This window comes from Hibiscus syriacus, unplaced genomic scaffold (assembly GCF_006381635.1).
Source record: "Hibiscus syriacus cultivar Baekdansim isolate YM2019G1 unplaced genomic scaffold, ASM638163v2 tig00111208_pilon, whole genome shotgun sequence".
NCBI classification, from domain to species: Eukaryota; Viridiplantae; Streptophyta; class Magnoliopsida; order Malvales; family Malvaceae; genus Hibiscus; species Hibiscus syriacus.
This window is the reverse complement of record NW_024063020.1, coordinates 2,156,614-2,168,177: the sequence shown is the minus strand read 5'-3', so window position 1 is coordinate 2,168,177 and position 11,564 is coordinate 2,156,614. Positions and strand designations below refer to the sequence as shown.

General features: G+C 33.6%; 1 pseudogene; it reads right to left on the bottom strand.

The window, feature by feature from the left end:
- Positions 1-1,196: 1,196 nt before the first annotated feature.
- On the bottom strand, positions 1,197-11,036 carry LOC120155919 (annotated as a pseudogene).
- Positions 11,037-11,564: the final 528 nt, after the last annotated feature.

Genomic DNA, 11,564 nt, shown 5'->3' with positions numbered 1-11,564 from the left:
TGGGAAGCCACTCTCGGATGCATGGCTGTATCGAAGCATAGTTGGCTCTTTATTATACTTGAGTCATACGAGGCCAGATATCGCGTTTAGTGTTAATCGTGTGGCTCAGTACATGCATCGGCCTTGTGATGGTCATTGGTTGGTTGTTAAGAGAATATTACGTTACTTGAATGGAACACTTGACTATGGACTGGTGTTTAGACGATCGTCTGCGTCTGAAGTTTGTTGTATAACTGCGTTTTCAGATGCTGACTGGGCTAGTAACGTCGATGATCGACGGTCGGTTGCTGGCTCGTATGTATTTCTTGGCTGTAATTTGGTCTCGTGGAGTGCAAAAAGGAAAAAAGTTATGACTCGTTCGACAACAGAAGCTGAATACCGTAGTATTGCAGATATTGTTGCTGAGGTGGTTTGGTTAAGTCCTTGCTAGCAGACATGGGTGAAGCAGTCGATGCAGTCCCAGTTGTGTGGATTGATAATACGAGCGCTATTTCCATGAGTGTGAATACGGTGTTTCATGCACAATCGAAACATATAGAGTTGGATATTCACTTTGTGCGTGAGAAAGTAGAGTGTGGGGCTGTTCGTGTGAATTAAGTACCAGCAGAGCATCAAGTTGCGGATGGAATGACTAAACCATTGGCTAAGTCGGCACACATTCTGTTTAGTCAGAAAATTCAAGTTGCGGATGGAATGACCAAACCATTGGCTAAGTCGACACACATTCTGTTTAGTCAGAAAATTCAGATAGCAAAAACGCGAACAGCTGAGAAGGACGGGGAGAATGTTGAAGCATGACTACATGCTTATGTGCGTGTGTGCGGTATGGCTTGAAGTGTGTGTGTGCAAGCTGTTAGTGTGCAGTTGGTTAGTTAGTTAGAATGGTTAGGAGCAATTATGGGGTTGTTAAGGCTGTAAGCCTGTGTATAAATGTACTGAGTAGTATTGGTTAATACACACGTTTTTGTATCTTGTTGATAATCTTCAAGACTCTTGTGCATAAACTTCAACACCTTTTGGGGGATGGATAGAGTGTTAGAATAGTTGTATCTATTTAAATTTTATATATTTTATTTTTTAATATAATTTTTTAAAAATTCATATTCTTAACATTAAAATCATGAGTTCGACCATGTTTTGAGGTAACACAACAATGGAGCTTGGAAATCTGAAATGAGTTTAGATTCAAAAAGTTTATTTATTTACTTTATTGGCATAAAAGTTCGAATAGCATATTACAAGAGAAGATTAGAAAAATCAGCCAAACTTGGGAGTACAATCCTCATAAGCCCATCCGATCCTCTGATTCTCGTTATCGTATTTCATCACTTTGCCTTGCAGTGAAATATCTGTACAGCAAAACAAGGCCGAGTTAACAAGAGACTCAACTCGTTGAATCACAGTAAATAATGAAGGCACCCTCTTAGTCTTACCTCCAATGACATTGAAAGTTCCTAGTCCCACTTCAGTGCCATTCAAAATCCCCAGGCAAACATTCCCTTGTTCCTGAGAAACATCAGCTTGTCACATTCAATTCTCCGAATCGGTCGTTTTCGATTACTCCTAGACGGTTTTCGGAGGTACTTACAGTGACGACGAGATAAGCTTGGGGTGATAGTTGTAGCTGAATGTTACCTATAAAACTCAATGCCATGTTCCGAAATAGTTCTGAACATCAGCCACGGATCTGAACGGCCTGCTGCCTTTCCAGCAGATTGGAAGTGCTCTATCTTTCACCTCTTGTACTTGCTTTCCGTTCAGATCTTTCCTTATCTGATAAACCACGGATCCGTAAACTCCCGAATTCAAGTACCTGTAGGTCGATCCAGTGTCTAAGATAACATAAAGGCCCTCGATGCCAGTAGGTTTCCCCTTGAATAATACTTCTGCTGGACCTGATTAATAATGCTTACTGAAATTCAAAGGAACTTGTTTTAAGAGGTAACATGCATGGGATTGTTAATGAAGTTTACATGGAGATATTGATTTGATTGTGGCTCACTCGGATGAACTTTGAGGCATAGGTGTTCAAGTCATTCCGGATTTGGGGATGAAATCAGCTCCAAATAACATATATCCTCCTTTATCGTTGAAGCAATGCCCTAGAATGTTTGTGCTACTCCCATGGTACTCAATTGTGCCGAGATGCTCGGCTTACTCCTGCTAAGTCCGATGACTCTGACGGTGGGAGGAGGAGGGTGAGTACCACTGCTATTTAAACTGTATCCACAGTTGCCAACACAGTAGATTTTATCAGTTCGATATAAGAATTGACGGAACCCGGAGTTCAAACACACGGTCATTGCGAAACATCTACCCAATGTCCAAACGAGGATGGGAAATCGTGCCATTGACGAGACATAGGGGGAAGGCATCCAAGATGACGACGCCCGAAACCGAAACTTGATCGGCGTATTGAACCTGGAAGCTGCATTTGTCAGTAGGGTTCTTGAATGGAGGTGGATTCGGAGAGTGGACTGCGGCACATATGGGTTCCTTGCAAAGAACGTAATTGTTCTTCTCCGGCTTGTAACGCCGTTCGGGAGGCTGCAAAAAAATCGTAGATCGAATGCATCAATCATCAAAACAACCAAGCGATCCAAATCATCATAATGGAATTATCATAGTAAAACAATTCACCAGGGTGCAACCAACACAAGGAGCATAACATTGGACCCAAGCAAGGTCGCTGCCGGTACCAATATCGAGCTGAAATTGCATAGGCGGGTTGCCTATCTCAATTGTCACATAATAATACCTGATGGAAACAGAAACTCCATGAATTTCAGAGGATAATTTGCAAAGAAATAATGAATAAAGAGAGAAAGAAAGGAGTACACAAGAGGATAGACATTGCCAGAAACAGGAAGATAAACGGATGAGCCAAAACTATTAACAGCCGTTGGATGGAGAGTGGATCTATTAACGGTTTCCGCAAAACAGACATGTAAAGATGAACAAAGAACAACATGAAAGATCAACACTTTTATCATGAATGTTGTTTGTTTCTGTTTCTGATCAGACAATTCAACCTAGAGGATTCAATAAAAATGAACAATTTAATTTCAAGAAAACAAAAAGAAAGGATTTTTAGGAATCAGAGAGCAAAAGGGTACTTAATGAACTGTTTGGTTGAGACTATATCGCGTTGCATTGCCTTTTTTTTCCGTTGCAAGCCGTAAAATAAATAATCTCGTATTTACCCTTATCCTCATAAGAGAGTTTATATTAAAGTAAATCCACATTTTTGGAAGGTTACAACCAAACAAATATTCAAAGATTTTATGCATTTTTTGAGATTCTGGTTAGAGTTTTATAAACAATTATGCATACACTTTAACTATGTTGTTGCTATTTGCAATTAAAAATTTAATTTTTTCTGATTGCTATAATTAAGTACGATGCAATAACTTTTGGATTTTTTAAGTTTCTGTATATTTCTATAATAAAGAAACTATTCTTCGATAATTATATTAATGATTTAATCCAACTTTAACGTGTTATATCTGCAATTTATTACTAAAGTACAAATCAATTAAATTATAATTGGTTTATGCTTTTAGTACGACAGGACATTAGTCATTATTGTGCTTTTATTTAATTTGATGAATCCATTATTGAGTTTTTTTTTAGAAATAGTCTAAAAAAATCAAGTTTTAGTGTCTAATAACATCATTTAGACAATTTTATTATACGATACAAAATTTAATTTTGATATTTTAATGTTATGAGTTATAGCATATATATTTGGTATTGATATATTCAATTCAGTTTAATTGAAAAATTATTTTTTTAATCTTTTAGAAAGTTTTGATTCACTAGTATGTATTTTTGACCTTTGGTTAAATATTGATTATTTTGTATTCACTTTATTTTTTGGTAAGTTATGAATTAAATGCATACTTAAAGAATGTTTCAGAAACAATCAAAGACTTGAGTTTTCGGCTTTTGATAACATATAATCTTATTTAGGGTTATTTCAAACACTGTTGTGCAACAAAAAAATTTCAGTTTTAACTTTGATTGTTATATAAATATTAAATTTGAAAAATTATATTTATTTTGAAATGATTTAATTAAAGTAATAAGTCGTTAAAATGATCTCAATTATAGAAAAAAATTTGATTTTCAAATATAAAGGTTATGTACATGTAACTTAGGATATGTAAATAATAAATCACTCCAAATGAAGATTTTTGCTTGACATGTTTTTATTATCAGTGTTAGATTACTGCATCAGGTATTACTTAAGGTAAATATTTTGTCTAAAAATGAAATATTATTGGAGTATTTGATATCTTGAGATAAGGTTTAAGTGTATTCAAATTTATTATTATTTTGGCTATCTTTTAATTTAATTAAAAGATAAATTATGAGAAATTGATTGGTTGATAATATTTCTATGGTTTTATTATATTGTTAATGCAATATATGTATATATTTAATTCGATTTTTAAGTTTTGATTGTTGGTTAATAATATATATATTGAACCAAATTAATCCATATTATGGTTATGTCTGATATTTTAATAGATTAGTTGAAACAAAATGTCACCAAAGTGACCTATTTTGTGTATACTGATTTATTTAGATATTAACATGATTATGTGCTTCTTGTGATTCATGCGTTTATTAATGGACCCAAATGATAGTTAACATTTGGCCAGATTTTAAGCGACACATGTAGTAATAACATGTGACAATTATATGGTATTTATTTTTATGCGAACATTACATTAATCCAAAGATTAGTCTTTTGTTTGACATAGCTTATTGTCAATGTTTGATTACTACAACAAGAGTATCGTTTACTGTTAATATTAATGTCCAAAGACTTGATATTGATGTAATGTTTGGTATCTTGATATAGGAATTAGCCTTAATTTTGAATTTATTTATTTACTTAAGACGTGAACTTCAATTTTATTTACGTTTTGTTCTATATGCAGCTAATTATTTATTTATTGCTACAACAATATCTGCTATTATACATTTCCTACTTATGCCTAAGAAAACGACTCTCCAAGAATGGGAAAATGTCACACCCCAATTTTTATGTTTAATTTTAAATGTTTAGTTATCAAATTTTGAGGACCAAAATGCATGATTTTGAAGTATGATGGCTGTTATGTAAGCTTAACGATAGTTTAGGGACCCAACCCTAAATTTGTCCATCTATTGTCAGCTAAGAAGGGAAAAATAATTTAGGTGAAGCTATGGTGATTTAAACACGTGACCTAGAAATTGGTGTGACATATCTTGGCTAGGCTACTGTTTGTGATTATTTTATTCAAAATATCTCATATACATTGCCAAATTGAATTTCTAAAACCCCCCAAAATCAAACCCCAATTTGCTCGAACCACCCAAGTCTCCTGAGAACGACACTTCCTCACATAGTCAATTTCCCTCCGTTCAGTTTCTTCCGATCACCGATGACCATAACCGCCATCACCGTTGGCTTTGTCGTCACCTTTCGAAAAAACCTGATCATCTATTCGCTTGTTTAGACCACCGTTCATCGTAAATATAGGGTGAAATGTTCATCGCTTTCTATCTCTGATCTTGGCCTCCAAGCATTAGTGATCGTAATCGCCGAAACCAATTAATGAGTCATCTCAATCCGATCAAATCTCGACTAGCCACGCACCGTGAACAATCGTTGTTTGACATGTTAAGCTCATCGAATGCTCTTAAAAAACCTTAATATTGTCACTGATTTTTGCAATTTCCATCCACGTTCGATGTTCATTCGAGTCACCGTCGCTACCTTTGGACTCCTCATCGACACCATCGCCTAATCATCACTCGTTCTCTTATCGTCGAGGGTAAGCTCTTCGATAGACTTTTTCATTCGTTTTACTTCTGTTATGGCTGGATTTTGAGTAATTTTGAACTTGTTATTGTGTTTGGAAGCATCTGGAGTGATCAGACCACACTAACTGTCTTGTTCTCCGTTGTACGTGCCACCACTTACCATCATCGCATGTGGGATTTCCTTCCCAACCGATCCTTCTTGAAATCGATATGAGTCAACTCGGACCGGAATGAATCGACTTGAATTGAACCGAGTCAACTTGCACTAGCCTAAGTCAACTCGAATCGATCTGACCTATTGACTTTGATTGACCGTTGACCTACCCAGAGTTGACTTTGACCGCTTTGATCATTGACTTTGACTTCGACCAAAAAGTCAAAAATTTTGAAAATTCATATTTCATTTTTTTGATGTCCTGAGTCTGAGTCTGAATCTGAAGTACACTTTGTCAAATTCAAACCCATTAATTTGTTTTTCAACGTTTTATTATGGATTCAATCTGTTTTTCCTGATTAAGTTTCATTTCTGACATAATTTACTTTATCATGCATCTGAGATATTATGGGATGACGATTTTATGTTCGAAGACGATTGAATGGACTTTCAATAGTCGATCGATGTGGCTAAAAAGTCTAGGTGATACTCTACTACCTTTTAATGTTTTACGGAACTTGTTGATCATTGGTTAATGCTTGAATGAAAATAATTGGTTATTCGATTAGCTTTGAGATCTTTAAATTATGATAATTTTTGTAAAAGACTATAATATTGAAATACTTGGTTATAAAAAGACAAAAATGCCCTTGAGATTCAAATATGGTATGATTTACCTCAAATAGTGAAAATGACATGGAAATTTATATTATACCTAATACAAGCCCTGAATCATTTGTTTTAGTTCTTGATATATTTGAAAAATGACTCAGATAACTCGTATAAGGGACTAGAAGATTGTTAAGAAATAATTCAAGTTCAAAGGTTATTCGATAAAGCAATTAAACTTAGAATTCTTAGATTATGATATTTCTCGTTAAATAATTATAATGCTAAAAAATACGAGGATAAGAAAAATACGAAATTACCTTTGTAAGATAAAAATGACCCGAGTTGATCCTAAAAGCGGTTATAATACTGAAAAGTCATTATTGATCCATTAAATGACTGATTCACTTGCTAAATACTCTATTTGTTTCGAAAGATCTTGATAATTGATTTTTAGCATCTCATATGCCAAAAGAATTAGTATTTTAGATTTTGGAATAAACACCCAAAGACTAAATTGTTGGAAATTATGTGTATGAATAAATCAAATAAAATGACCAAAATACCCTTGAACCCTAAAAGACTAAAATATCTTGATCTCCAAATTGACTGAAGTAACCTTGAGTATTAAAATGTCCTAAATATCCTTATGACTTGGATTAAGTGAATACCTTTTCATAGACTCTAGAAACACCGATAAACTAAGTGTTGTACCACCCCTTAAGGTTTGGAGCACGACCCAAGCACGTTAGTCATTTTTAATACTTTTACAATTCAAAAATAGAGTATATACCACTGTAATACATGTTTGTCTCCTCAAGATCCATTCAAGGATGATTTTGAAAATGATCAGTACAACTGATGTAGTCAGTATTAAGAAGTAAATATGCATGAACTATATCGATTTGAATGTTTGGAAAATATCATAGTGTAGAGATCTATTAATTCAATCTGACTCAAAATTCTGATAATTTGATAAAAATCCTGGGTACTGTAAATCACCATTTAACCATTATTGGATAAAGTTATTGAGAATACTTCATGAATCATAATGTCTAAAATGCCCCTGTGGGCTTGAATAATGGAATCACTCTCAGTAAATCTGAATCTTGAACTACTCTGAGTTAAAGGTTCCTGAATACTATCTTGATGGACCTAAAATTCCAACTGGTCCTGGAGTACTAATTCGTAAATGTCTGAATCGATTCACTAGTAATAGAAATCTCTTAATATGGGTCTCATTTTCGTAATTCGGTCAATTTATAAAAGTTCATGTTTCCTATCTTGGTAACTATTGCATGCCTCCGAAAAATATATGAATCCTCTAGTTTGTTCCTATATTCTCTGTTTTGAAAAGTATGACTCAGATTTTTTAAACAAAAATACGATCTTTGTTTTCAGATACATAATACATCTGGCTCCTACTTTTTGATATTACAGATCACTTGTTTTTACTGAAAAATATATCTGATTGATGGATTTTGGAATTATTGTTGTTGTCTTATCTATTGGGGGTATTGTCTGGGTAGGTGCATGGAGTTCTAAGGTTCCACTAGATGGTAATTCCTTTATGTCATGTATATTGGGTATTGTATATTGGTGTTCAGTTAGAGGGTACGATCTCTAAACTTTTTTTATACAAAAATATATGCCTCTTAATTTATGTCATTACTTGTTACTGTTAAACTGATTTATAGTGGGGTATTGATTTGGTAGGATTCTAGAGTTCTAAGGTTTAGCTAGCTATTAATTCTTTTGTCCTGCATATTGGGTACTACATATTGGTGTTCGATTGGAGGATACTATAGTGATTTTAAAAACATGTTTTTCTGAAATAAACTACTATTTTTTTAAAACTATGATTATATTTTATTTTGGTTTTGAGGGAACACACTAGACATCATATTTTGATCTCTTGAATCTATTCCTTTCAACGTTTCTTCTTAATTGTATGTTTCTTAACCGCTACCTGAAGAATTAATTATGAAACCTCAATTCATCACTAGAAACTGAGTATGCCCGAATAACTAAGGAAATTTTATGCTTTGTCATTTATCTACATGTCTTTCAACAACATCTTATAGTTTTGTATTACTGAGCTTCCCAAAGCTCACTCTTTTACTCACCATTTCTGGTTAAAACAATCGATTCGGTGCAACTATCAACAGTAGTAATGTGAGTTTTTTCAGCGTTGCTTACAGAGTATGATACATGTGTAATTAGTGTGTATGTAAGTCACATTGATTTTTTTATATTGAGTCTGAAACTTGTATGATCTCAATTATGTTTTTAATATACGAATGGTTTTCTAAACTTGTATTTTAAAATTATTTTATGATTTTTACATGTATTAACGAAAGTTATAATTTTTTCTTGATCTTTACTATGAGTCACTCTGGTGGCCCTAATCTGACACCTCATATTGGATCGGGTCACCCATATCGGTCTAAGGGGGTGTTACAGAAAATGCTCTTATATAAGGTTTTGGTTGTATGAACATAGACTTTGCACTAAGAAAATAATAATAATTGCAAACTTTCATGGGGATAACATCCTTAATTGGTATAAGGAATTTTGAGAGGTGAAATTTTTTCAAATTGTATAAGTCTAGTTTTTCATTATGTGCAAAGAGGAAGAAAGGTTGAAGCATAATAAGTTTTAAAATACTCACTTGAAAAGTACAAATAAAGATATGGGTAAAATAAAGTCAAAATGTTTGTTGTTAAGGGTCGAACTCAAAAGAGACAATAATATGTTACAAAGGGTTGTTCTCTTTTGAGATAAGTTAGGACATGTGATAAGAAATTGAATTCTAAAACAGTAAGCAATTACTTTGATTATTCTATGTGATTTAGAGCTTATAAGATTTATGATCTCATAATTAAGATTATTTTTAAGATGAGATCTATAATATTATTTTTGATGATATTAATTTGGAGGGAGAAATAAGGTTTGAGGAATTGCTTTTAAGGAGAAATTGGATCATAACTCAATTATTATTATCACTTTTGATGATATCCATGTGTTTATACATGTCATTAATCAAAAAGAAAATCTAGAATCTCGATGAGATTATTTTGAACAACTCTTCATTTAAGATGAGAAATCGAACAAACTCAACAACCTCAGAGAACAAGTGTCATTAAGAAGATCAACGAGATGAGAGAAATAATATTTAGATTATTATGTTGTATTTCTCCAAGAAATAAGGATAACAGTGGAATGATGGAGGATGATCTAATCAACTTTCATCGTATCATAAGAGTTATGACTCTCATAAGGTGATTAATGTCATGGAAGAAGAGTATAAGTTCTATACAAGCTAATAAAGTTTAAGAACTTGTCTTATTACCTGAAGGTGTAAAAATAATTGGTTGCATATTGACATTTAAAACCAAAACATATGCAAATGGTGATGTTAGCAAGTATAAGGCATATCTTGTATATAAAGGATATACTAGAAAGAATGCATTAATTTTGTTGAGACTTTCCCTTTGGTTTCATTGAAAGACTCTTTTAGGATAACCATGATATTTGTTGCTCATACTTGATTTTGAGTTACATAAACTATATTTTAAAATTGTGTTTCTCAATGGTAACATAGTGAACTGATTTGAGAAAAATAATGATTTTGATATTTTCTAACAGTGGATTACAACTTTAAAGGAATGATTAATAAAAAAAAAGGAAAGTATCCCTAAAAATTAGGAACTATAATTAGAGACATATTTACACTAGGTTAACTCCTAAAAATAATGAAGAATATTCAGTTCCTTAATTCCAGGATTTTCAACACTCTCCCTCAAGCTGGTGTCTAGATATTTATCAATCCCATCTTGCCAATAAAATCTTCAAACACGTTCTTACTCAGACTTTTAGTTGGTAAGTCTGCAACTTGTTGCTTAGTAGAAAGAAAGATGATACAAACTTCTCCTGAATTTACCTTCTCTTCGATGAAATGGCGATCTATCTCCACGTTTTTAGTCCGATCGTGATGAACTGGGTTATGTGCTATACTGACAGCAGCTTGATTATTGCAATATACCTTCATAGGTTTAACATATGATACTTTAAGTTCCTTTATTAATCTTGGTAACCAAATTCCCTCACATATACCAAAGCTCGATATTCTGCCTCTGCACTGCTACAAGCCACAATAGACTGTTTTTTACTTCTCCATGTCACAAGATTGCCCCACACATAGCTACAATAACCAATTGTAGACCATATGTCACTCACTGATCCTGCCCAATCTGCATTAGTGTAAAGTTATATGTCACGGCTGGTATTTTTCTTGAAATGAAGACCTTTACCTGGTGTTCCCTTTAAATACCTTAGCATCCTGTAAACTACCTCCAAATGTTTTTTTCTTTAGAGCATGCATATACTGACTGATGACACTCACCCCGAATGCAATATCAGGTCGGGTGTGAGATAGATAAATAAGTTTTCCCATGAGTCACTGGTATCTACCCTGTCTATTCTTTCCCCATCATCATCATTTTCTAGCTTAGAATTAAATTCCATTGGGGTCTCGGCATGTTTACAACCTAGCATGCTAGTTTTAGCCAATAAAACAAGAACATACTTTCGTTGGGAAATAAAGATGCTTGTCCGAGTCTGTGCTACTTCCATGCCAATGAAGTATTTGAGATTCCCCAAATCTTTAAGCTCAAATTTTGTACTTAGAAGTCTTTTAGTTTCATCAAATCATTTGAATCATCCCTTGTTAGGATAATATCATCAACATAAATGATAAGAATAGAGTATTTCCCACTTCTTAAGTGTTTGTAAAATAGTGTATGATCTGCTTGCCCTTGGGCGTAATTCCTACTGGTCATAGCTTTGGCAAACTGACTGAACCAAGCTCTTGGGGATTGTTTCAATCTGTATAGGGACTTCTTTAATCTTCATACTCAACCTTTTTCTTCTTCAAAACCTGATGGAAAGTCCATATATACCTCCTCGCTCAAGTCTCCGTTGA